The sequence below is a fragment of the Teleopsis dalmanni genome, chromosome 1, assembly GCF_002237135.1.
Source record: "Teleopsis dalmanni isolate 2A chromosome 1, ASM223713v2, whole genome shotgun sequence".
NCBI classification, from domain to species: domain Eukaryota; kingdom Metazoa; phylum Arthropoda; class Insecta; order Diptera; family Diopsidae; genus Teleopsis; species Teleopsis dalmanni.
In genome coordinates, this window is record NC_051846.1 from 130,360,146 (window position 1) to 130,372,475 (window position 12,330).

Here is a 12,330-nt window from a genome sequence, read left to right on the forward strand (position 1 = left end):
AATTTTCAGAAACAGTGGTCGCGCTAATGTTGTTTGTCGGAGCTTAATAAATATTAAATGTTGAAAGTGTATTAAAGTTACGACTAAAAACAAAATTATATATAAAAATTTGAAGATTAAAATAAAACGCAGTTGTATAATTTGTAATTGCGGTAAGAAAATTAATATGTGTCTAAATTTTTCTTCTAAACTTTGACAACGCCCAACGCAAATCAGGTGAAAATAGTTTAAATAGAAACTCAGTTGAGATAAACAGTGCATGGATTACATATGATTGGGGTTGAATATATATTGGGATGTACACTCATGTTGGTATCGATGACATCATTCATTTAATAAATTTAAATTAGTGATAGTGTTTTTCATAACTTTTCAATGTATAACATGCATTAAATATAAATTAGTCTGTATAATAATATTCGGCAATTGAACTTTTCAGCAAATACTTGTCTTTATGTCCCACTAATTTTGGTTTGAAATTTTGATATCTAGTTTATAATAAAATAATTTCTTACATCTATATTTAACTCAATATCATTTTATCACACGTAGTAAATTGGTAGTTATTAAATATATTTCACCGAGAATGCATGGAATTTAGGAGCGGCATATAGAGTGATAGTTAATTAAGTATTACGTAATAACTAAATAAAGATACACACTTGTAAAATCATATATCAAAAATTACAGATTATGAACTCATGAGATCTGGTACTTTTGCTTATTGATTTGTTGTGCGATTTTATGTAAATAATTGTACGCAATATATTTATAAGTTTTTTGGTAAAATAACAACGTCCTATGTACTAAGATTTAGTAAGATAAATTTATCTGAACAACTTTGTTTTATGTTACAAAGTTTTGATATGTTTAAATTTTACAGATATCTATATTGAAATTAGAATTTAACCTGGCAAACGTTGTTTTGCCGTATAAATTATTTCTACTGATTATTTTTTTTTTAAAAAAAGTGATAATGAATATATTGTATTGTACTGCCATTTGCCGTAGTATTGTGAACTATTTCCGTTGCTCCGAACGAAGTCATTTGAAAGTATGAATTAAATATGCGAATGGACTTCAGGAACAGATTTGAATCTTTATGAGTGCCAATGAGCAAGCCGTTCAATGGTTCTGGTGGTCTCTCTATTTCTGGTAGTTGTACTTTTCCTGATGCGCAACACATTCTTGCTTGAATTTGAGTGCATGACAATAAGGGCATTCATTGTCCGGTTCTATGGACAAATCATCACTTTCGGATGTGCGGAATATTCAATATCTGGTTCGTACTTGAACGCAAGACGAAGAAACGAAGTGGATGTAAATGCTCGATGTAATTGTTGGCGTAGTTACATAAAATAATAAAAAAAAATGTTTCTTTCTCAAAAATACAAAAAAAATGTTGTTAAAGCAATAAAGATATTTTTGCTGGATATGGACACCCTAATCACTTTAGCGGTATAAAATATACTTTATTCTCATACCTACCAAATATACACAAAAAGTTTCATGACAATTGGTCAAGCCGTTTCGGAGGAGTTTATACACAAACACCGTGACACGAGATTTTTATATATAAGATATACAAAATTTTACATCCAATATGCAAACAAAAAGTAATTACGCCATATAGCGATAAATGGTTTATGCAATAAATTGCACACACAACGATAAATATCAAATACGTGCATTCAGGATGCGCATTTAATTGTATCACTGATATCTCGAGCTCTTTCAAATTCCTTTTTTGTATTAGCTATATAATCAGTTCCTAATGGTACATATAATAGTATCATGCAATCATTCGTAACATGAGTATTCGTAACATGAGTAGATCGATATTTATTGGCACGAACCGATCTCACTGTCGTCAATTCGGCTTGTTCTCATGGGTTTTATGCTTTAATTCAAAATATTTGTGCAAAAAATATTGTACGAAAGCATGCTTGAAAGCTTTTCAACTGATACAAGCTCTTTTCTTATTTCAGATAATGTTAATGAATTTTTCTCAGAAGCTCTGGCATTGTTTTATGGATAGTTCTTCTATTATCTCAAAAAACATAATAGAATCAGTTTCGACGTCGTATTTAAATGACCAATTTAAAACTGGATCAATTGAACCTGTCTAAGTTGTTCTGGAATCTTTTAGTTTAGACTCCTGCTCTGGAAATTTGCCCATAAATATTTTTTATATATTTAGTATAAAACTGGATTTGAGCAATAGAAAACAGGCAAAGGATTACAACTTTTGTGTTTAGTAAAAGTTGCACTTCATGAGTGAGATTACGTTTAGAATTTTTGTTTATCAGTTAGTTAAGTTCTTGTTTGAGTTTTAATTAAGTTATTTTGGTTTCTATTTGCTTTTTCCACGTAAGTCTTCGGTCGAGATGCATTCCTAAGTATTTTGTATTTTATTTTATTGCATTAGGGTATTACTTTCCCATTAATACGAAGGGCAGGGCAGGTATTCCGTTGTAAAGTGAAATTTACGTGTGCACTTTTTGATTTGAGAGATAGTTTTTGATAACTGAGGATATATTGTATGGTAAGTGTTTTTCAAATTTCCAAAACAATCCTTAGTGCCAAACTTTGTAGAAAGCTTGAGTTATGTCTAGAAAGACGCCTGAACAATACCGCCTCTTCTCAAATGTTTCCTTAATTACTCGTACTATACGGTGTACTTGTTCTATTGTGTTGTGTTTTTCTCTAAATCCAAATTGATGGTTAGGTATTGTTTTTTTTAAAATAATTTTGAGAGAATTGGGAGTAGACTTATGGGTCGATATGAGGTGACTTGAGCGGGGGCTTTTCCGGATTTGGGTATCATCATGATTTCCAATAGTTTGGAAAATATGCAGTGCTTTGAATAGCGTTATAAATAAAAAGGTGTTGGTCTTTCGCGATTTGTGGGATCTCTTTTAACTTTTTCGCTGTAATTAGGTCGTAGCCTGGGGCTTTTTTCGTATATACATTTTTTATGTCGCTTTTTAGTGGTTTTTTTTATTGAAGCAAATTGTCATATTGTCGTTTCGTGTGGGGGAGGCGGGGAGTCTAGTTTTGTTAAATTAAAGTTTGGTGTAAATGCATATATAAGGTAATTTGCAAAAGCAACACCCTGTTTTTTTCTTCATCGCTTTTAGCCCAGTTTTCATCTGTGAGTCGGAGGGGCGTATAACGGGCATTTTTTTTAAGTTTGGTGGCTTTTCAAATGGAGTAGTTTGTTGTTTGCGTTAGAGACAAGTTGAAAATAAAATTTTCGTATTCTATGCGATTTTTTTCTTTGAGTAATCTCTGGAATGCTCTCGTAAGATACTTAAGTTGTCTTTTAATTCAGGGGGATTTTTGTTGTTGCCATTGGCGTCGTACTTGTCATTTCTCTCTTGTATAAGGGCTACAATTTTGTTCGATATGTGGTAGTTTATAGGTTTGTGGGGTATTAGGACTGGGATTGATATTCGAGCGGCATGCTGTAGTGAAGCTTTGATGCTGGATGGCATTGTTATTTCGTCGTTTAATTTTAGGGAAGTGTCGGTGTTAAAATGTGAACTAATATATTTTTTAAATTTTAGCCAATTTATGAGCTTTTCTTCGGATTTTGGATTGACTATTGGTGTATTTTTAATCAGAATAAACGTCGGCGTGTGATTAAGGTTACTTCAGTAGTAATTTGATCAATTTTTTAAATTCTTTGTAATCGCAAAATCAATGGCGTCTGGAGTTTCTTCCGATCTGAGGGTCAGTAGGAGGGTGTGCCAGTGGAGATTATGTCAAGGTCGAGTTTTGATACCACGGTAATCAAGAATTTTCCTTTTGATGATATACGTCTTGAGCTCCAGAATGTATGTTTGGCATTGAAGTCGGCGGCCGCTATGAATTTGGTTCTTAGCTTTTGGGTCTTTATTTGGTGGACAATAAATTGAGCTTATAGTCAGACTTTTTATATACTCTTCTAGGCATATACTTGTCGCCTGCATATATTCTGCTTCAAATTTGAGAGTCGGGAAATGTTTAAAGTAAGTTTTTTTTTTATGAGGACTGACGACGGAATATTTTTCAAACACATGTTATTGATTCTACCTAGTCCAGGGGATTTTGTTTTTTCTGAATGACTAATTAAAGTGCTAATTTCTTTCTTATTAAAGGTTGTAGTTAATTCAATTGATTTTTTGAGGAACATCCAATACTGGTTTGTGTAGGCGGAATAAACCAGACTATTTTGAGCAAGCAAGTGAAACATAAATTTGAATAATTATATGTTTCATATAGAACATAACAGTCTTTTGATATATTTTTATTATATTATATTAAATAATTATTAATTTTATTTTGCTATTGATTTTTTTTGCTGAGTCCTTGTAGTTTTACTATAAATTAATGAGTTCTAATTTTCTATTGCGTAAACATAACTTTAAAATGGTTAGTATTGAATCTACAATTTTGTAGCTGACAAAAATCTTATAATAATGAATGTGAAAACTTTTATTGAAGATGGGGTTGAGAGAAAAACAGAACACAAGTATAATTCAGAAGTAATGAATTCAATTTGTTCGTTACTAAGACTTATGTGAATTGTTTTAGTAAATATTTACTTTTTACATGCATATATATTTAGATACATCTTTTTTACAGAGTTAGGCGATTGAAGTTTTACCTTTTCAAGCGACCTTACCTTTTTTGTGTGAAATTATTTTTTATTGATTCAAATAACAAAAATTTGTGGAAATAATCAAAATTTAAAAATCCATTCACTTTAGCTCGATGTAGCCATCTTTTGCCTATGGTCCTTAAACGGTTTCTTTCAGTATTTTAGTATGGACGAAATGATGTTTTGAATATGATTTTTACACCATTTGTAGTTCACATAAGATTTATAAGATGGTGCCGAGTCTTGTTGGAACGTCCATTGTACACAGCCGAAATGTTTACCTGCTCACGGCTTTAAAGCAACTTCTAAAACAGTTTCCCGAAAAAAAGTCGCCTTGACTTTGACATCAGTCTTGATGAAAACGATTGAAAAGCGTCTATCGTTAGTTACAGCTACTCATACATCACTTGAGATGGAAAATTACTCAAATTTTCGGCAATGCGTTCCATTAAGTAAACACGATCATTTTGAATATTTATGAAGACTTGTAAAGATTTACCTTGAGCTAATATTGGAATATGGTTCGAATGTTTCATTGGGATATTTTCCTTTCTTCGGTCATTTGATTATCGCTTCGATGAGGATTTCGTTCAAATCAAGCCTTCACTTTTCGAACCATTTCATGGAATGTTTTTTTCACCCGCCACCATAGCGTTTGGCGATGTTGCCTGTTATATTATATCAGTTTATGACATAGTACACATATTTTATTCAGTTTGAGCTCACGAACAATAGCTGATTGTTATTTTGCAGTCAAATATAACGCAATCACACTATTACGTTTGAATATCATTTCAAATAACTTTTGTTTTATAAAACTTAGACGTTATGCTGTCATTCGTATAAATTTCACGTAGTTGACAATTAACCTGTATATAGTTCGATTAACCCTGTATATAAAAATTTCTAATATTTCTACTACATAACACCCTGCTGGACAAATTCGTCTCATTTCGGCCTTTGTTGCTTCTGTATTGACCATAGATCTGCAATGAGTACTCAACACTCGAATCATCGACTGTGTTTTATTTATATGCATTCTGACTGACTTTTTTGTATATTTCAATTCACCTGATTCATACATACAGCTGACAGCACTTATAATGATTTATACTCTTCTCATATGATATTGATAAACATCGACATTTGACACAAAAATTATACAAATGATTTATGAATCATTCATGAATATTTCGTTACAGTCAGCAAAAATTTACCTGTTGTTTACTGTATCTCTGATTTTCGACTAAAGCAATCCAAGCAATAATATTTAAAAACACACAAAAAATACAAGCATTTTCAATGCTAACAACTACAACAGACACCATAAAAAAGCAGCGCTCACACACAATTTTTTAGAATGCTACAAGTGATCGAATCATTCATTTTCGATAAATATATTTATACTCACCAACTGAGTATATGCTTTGATTCAAGAATCACATATGTTCATTTAAAGCTGATTCATTAGTACCGGCATTCGTTAATGAACAAACTTAGAAATCATTTCTGTGGCAAATGCGAATGCATATAAATAGAGTATGATAAAAACATTATACACGCATATAGATTTGGTTTTTTATGAGTGTATTCTGAGTGTTGAAGTTATGATTTGTTGTAGTTCTCTGATATGGACCCACAACTCTGCGAAACGCATTGAAGTGTTAAATTTTGTCAAAACACACATATTAACCATCTTCACGTAGAATTTAAAATGCTTCTTGTAGAAGAGCATAATTAACTATTGTCGAAGTAATCTTGAATGCTACACAGATGGTAATCTGAATGGCTATATTATCATTAGAGCCATTTCTCTGTGATGCATATGTCGATGTCCTTTTATTTGTATCACGAATACATTGACTCCTGTTGCAATAAATGCAACAGCAGTGTATTCGAATACAAACTTAGGCTAACAGCAAACGTCCTAAACATAGATACAATTTCATTTTCGAGACCAGGGTTGCAAACCAACAAAGTTTATAACAGACAACCGCTCAATATCTCTAGGGAAGAACGACTTCTTCACATACCGCATACCACATACCGCAGTACCTAACCTAATCGATCTCTGGATATACCCATGTGCTAAAAAGATACCTGTTAGGTGTAAATTTGCCAATTTATAACATGTGTCTAAACTGTAGCTCTGTCCTCATTATGTTTCTCATCTGTTTTCATGTCCCAATGCACACACCAATTTGAATCCGATGAATATTTGACTCCGTCTTCTTGAAGCGACTATGTTTTTCTAAGTTCCCCGCATCTTTAAGAACAACAAAAAACTCACAGTAAACGCTTTCTAGGCTATCAAAAGTTTATTATGAATACATTTGGTCAAATAACGATGTTTTGGGTGTCTTTTCTGCGCTTATGTTTCAAATATTTTACTTGTGAAACTTTAGTAATACCCAAATCCTCCATGAAAAAAAAAAAATTCAGAAAGTAAATTAGATTAGAAATTATAAATTCAATTTTATGCCTTCTCATCAAAAAACAAGGAGGGGCCTATTTTTTGAATGCCTGCGCTTATCCAATCGGCAATTTTTTTTATTTTCACGCTGGCAACACTATTATACACATTCTGTCAAAGTTTAACGCATATCGTACGATTAGTTTTTGTTTGGCGTCTATACAAAGAAGTTGAAAAAACCATTAATACTTCTTTTAACTGGTTAATTGATCTGAAACTTCTCTTGTTGTAATTCGCACAGATAAAGGTAACGTCGAAAATATTTAAAAACAATCGTGAACTTAAACAACGATTTACTGTTTTGAAAACGTATTTTTTTCTATTTTGGTTCTTCTAGTGACTTGTATATAATATGTTTATTCGACTCATATTAATAATACCACGTTACATCACCAGATTTGATAGTTGATGTATTCTTTCGGGATATTGTTAATATACCTTTGAATGCTAAACTCTTTAGTCCCTTGTTGTAACCCGTCGGGACCTATAAGCAGATAAACATGAAAGGAAACGCAAATCGAATACATGGGTAGGGAAGTAGGACGAAAGTTAAGGGGGTAAAGAAAGGGGGCGACGAAGGATGAGGAAAGGCTGGGTAGGAGGTACAGTGTTGTGCATAACAAAAGCAACCAAGAGTTGCACATCAAATAAATAAGTTTTTTGTCTACTTTTTACTTTTCGTTCAAAAATCTAAATACACAGTTTTATTTGTTATTGTATTAGCTATTATAAAAAAACAACAAAATCTACAATTCTTCATAACGGGTTAATTAATTCACACAAATAATAAAATATTGCGAAATGCGGCTGTGCAAAACAATAGCAACTGAGACAAGATCAATGATAGATCTATGACCAAAGTGCATTCTAGCAAGATATTTTTTTGATTTTTTGCATTTTTATGCTGTGATTTATGTTTTTAAGCGAATTAGAACATAAACACAGAATAGTTCAATATTAAATCAGGTAATGGAAGTACGTTTTTATCATGACTCGTGACACGTATACTTTGAAGTTTAAAAAAGCAAGAATTGAAAAATATTTAAATGGCAGTGCTTAAATGAAATAGCCAAAATATTTAAAATTAATTAGTTTATTGTTTCGTAGCTTATAAAAAAATATAATTTGACAAAATACCGTTAAAACTGTTTATTTGAGTGAAGCCTCTCTTAAGATTACTTGTAGAATTGATCGAAACATCATAAGAATTAGAAAAAAAAAACAACCATTCGTGTCGTTGAAAAAGGTCGTAGCCGAGCTTAAACAAGGTGTTGACTCTAGTACTGTACGCAGGCTTACTCTCGAAGCCGGTTTCAAAAGTTACAGACCAGTCAAAAACCAATGTTGACTAAAAAGCATTAGCAAAAGAGGTAGATTTTTGTTTTTCTTTTTAATTAATATTAATATACTTCATTTAGATCAAATTTCGCGTGGAATCACTTAAATTAGACTCTTACTAAATGGAAAATAATTTCTTTCAGCAATAAATCAAAATTTAACATCTTTAATTCTGATGGGATGTGCACAGTACGTCGCGAAAAAGAAAAACGTTTGTATTCGCGTAACTGCCAAGCGACTGTGAAGCATGGGCGTGGGTCAGTAATAATTTGAGCGTTCTTTTCAGGATTTAGACTAAGATCTTTTCATGAAATTCATCAAATAATAGCCCAACATGTATACAAAAAAATTTTAGAAAGCCATATGGTACCCCATGGCGGATGAGAAATGTCACTTCGACGGGTATATCAGTACGATAACGACCCAAAACACACCATAAAGCTGATAAGAGAATGGATTTTGAAAAATGGAATTCCAATTTTAGATTAGCCAGCCCAAACACCTGATTTTAATTCAATTGAGAACATTTTGGTATTCTCAAACGTCGCTTTGGGGGTCGAAAAGTTTCCAAATGTTTGAGGTCATGAAAGATGAATGGTGTAAAATTCCAATTATTTTTTACTAACAATTTAATATCACCTATGACCCGTAGAAGTGCCCAAGTAATAAAAAGCAAAGGACTTAATACAAAATTTAGAAAAATAATACATAAATTTAATATAATAAATAAAGTTGCTATTGTTTTTTTATAATAATAAAACAACAAATAATAATAATTTGTTGTTTTTTTTATAATACAATAACAAATAAAACTCTGTATTTAAGTTTTTGAATGAAAAGTAAAAAGTAGACAAAAAACTTATTTATTTCATGGGCAAATTTTGGTTGCTTTTGTTATGCACAACACTGTATGTATAAACCGTCATGTTGGATCCAGGCGGAGAAACCTGGCCACTTCAATGGGGTGAGTCCAAAGGTTAATTGGACGAAGGTTTGTGTGTGTAGAAGAACATGAAAACATATGGGCGACGTCATGGGAAGAAGAGCTGCAGTTAGGGCACACATTGCGGATGGACGTATTTATGCGAGCCAAGTAACTGTTTAGCACTAGGTTATATCTTGATCTCAATTGAGCAAAGACAGTTCTTGGGAGGACAACATTCATCTGGGGAGATTTCAGGTGGGGGCCTATTAAGAACCTTGTAACAACCCAAGTTACCTAAGTCTAAACGAAGATGCTGCATCTGTATGGAGGGCCGTAAGTCCATGTTTATATTCGACCTCACTGATGTTAGCTTCGTTGCAAAAGGTATCGATATAATTATTAAAAGAGAGGAGGGATCGACGAATGGTTCTTGGAGGGAGGGCACTACTAGCCCTGACGCCATTGGGATGACCATCTGTGTGGCACGCGAGAAGATATTGCTTAGACAGTAGTTATGTTTTATACAAGAAACATTTTTGATTCTGCATGAAGGTGGTGAACATGCTAGACATGCTATGGCAAGTAACACTTCGTTCAATAATGTGTGTGACTAATTAAAACACATTTTTTTACCAAAATTCGTTTTATTCATCAACATAGTCCCCTTTTAGGGAGATACAATCATTCCAACACTTTTGCAATCTTTCGATACCGCCTTTGTAAAACGATTTTTCTTTGCCTTCAAAATAGGCGTTAGTTTCGGCGATTACTTCATCATTTGAGTAATCGCCGAAACTACTTCATTGAGAAATCTCTTACCACGGAGCATCTTTTTGAGGTCTGCGAAGAGCCAGCAGTCGTTGGGGGCCAGATCTGGAGAATACAGAGGGTGCGGCAGCAATTCGTAGCTCAATTAGTTAATTTTGCCATCGTTTTCATCGACTTGTGACACGGTGCATTGTCTTGATGGAACAAAACTGTTTTCTTCGCCATATGAGGCCGTTTCTTTGCGATTTCGTCTTTCAAACGCTCCAATAACGCTATATAATAGTCGCTGTTAATGGTCTTCCTCTTCTGGAGATAGTCGATGAATATTATTCCATGTGCATCCCAAAATACAGACGCCATAACCTTGCCAGCCAACTGCTGCGTCTTTGGTCGCTTTGGGCGGCTTTCACCGGCTGCATGCCACTCAGCAGACTGCCGATTTGACTCTAGAGTGACATGGTGGATCCATGTTTCATCCATCGTGATGTACTGACGCAAAAACTCCGACTTATTGCGCGTAAACATGTCCAAAAGCTCTTTGAATCATCGATTCGTTGTTGTTTTTGCTCCGGTGTGAGCAAACGCGGCACCCATTTGGAAAACACCTTTTTCATACCCAAATGTTCGTGTATTATAGTGTGTACACTGCCTGCTTATATCTGTAGAATGTCAGCAATCTCCCTCACTTTCACTTTACGGTCGGACATGATTTTCAGTGTTTTTTCAACTTTTTCCGGATTAACAGCGCCATTTGACCGTTCAGTAGATGGAATGTCATCGGTGTCTGTACGACCACTTTTGAATTCGGCATACCAATAACAAATGCTTCTTTTTGATGGAGCAGAGTCCGAATAATGTTTTTCAAGCCATTCCTGGCATTGAACAGTATTTTTTTTCATTAAAAAACAATGATAAATCAGCACACGGAATTGCTTTGAATTCCAGTGCTTAAAGCACTGTAACTTGTAAACAAATAGTCGGATTAACATATGATTTTGACAGTAAGCCTAAAAAGCTTGCCACTTTCGAAAAAAAATATTTATTTAGTATTAGTGCCGCCACCTATGTGTCAGTCACACACATTATTGAACGAAGTGTTAGTTGCAATTCGCAGTGCCGTATTTTGACAAGATTGGATTTTGTTCAATTGCGTCTCGCAGAGTTGTGGGGTCCATACTGGAGCTGCATAGGACGTCCTATTGCTTGTACTCAGTAGAGTTTCTTTATCTTTGCCCCAAGAACAATCTGCGAGAGCTTTTAACACATTATGACGTGATTTTAACCGGTCACATATAGCAGACGCATGTGCAGAAAAAGTCAGCATACTGTCGAGTACGACACCCAGGAATTTTGGTTTGGTGGTGGTGGGGATCCTGATTTCATCGATATTTATGGGCAGAGTCAAGGAAACCTCTTTAGTCCAAGAAGTAAAGAGGGTGGCTGAAGATTTATTTGGTGATAGATGAAGATTTCTATTAGCCAGAAATGATGCCAAAGATGGAAGATATGCATTTAACCTATTGCACAGTATAGAAGGGTCCTGGCCCATAGTTAGAATTGTGCAGTCATCTGCATAGGTTCTGACTTCGACACCCTCTGTGGGGTTCGGGAGTTTGGACATGTATAAATTGAAGAGAATCGGTGAAAGAACGCTGCCCTGCGGAGGACCTTATTTCAATTTCCTACCTTTTGACATGTTATTTCTAAAGTCAACAAAGGATGATTTGCCTATAAGATAGTCACAGAGCCATCACATGGTGGAGACAGGGATAGATGTTTCGGCCAAGTCATTTAACAGGGTCCTATGAGAGACTGTGTCGAATGCTTTTGCGAGATCAAGGGCAACAAACGCCGTGCGTTCATACGGGCGAAATTGATTTAGACCATTAGCGATTTGGGATGTAATCTCGCAAAGAGCTGAGGTGGTACTATGACGAAAAACCATGTTGATGAGGAGCTAGGTGAATGTAAGGTGATATCTGCTTGAGTACTAGAGACTCCAAAACTTTGGCTACTGGAGATAGGAGGGATATCGGTCTATAAGATTTACCTAAGCCTGCCAGTTTACCTGCTTTCAACAACGGAATTATTCTACCAGTGTTCTATATGTTTGGGATGATGTGTAAACTGATGGACGAGTTCAAAATGTGCGTCAGAACTGAAATATCAAAGGCCCCGAGG

At 34.2% G+C, this 12,330-nt stretch overlaps 1 protein-coding gene across 1 annotated transcript in view; it reads left to right on the plus strand.

The window, feature by feature from the left end:
• Positions 1-238: 238 nt before the first annotated feature.
• The window catches only part of LOC119666110 (spectrin beta chain), a gene marked incomplete at its 3' end in the record, with an annotated part of 38,460 nt that continues 26,368 nt past the window's right edge, over positions 239-12,330 (plus strand). Inside the window, exon 1 of the mRNA XM_038075389.1 lies at positions 239-308. The remainder of the gene's footprint in view (positions 309-12,330) is intronic.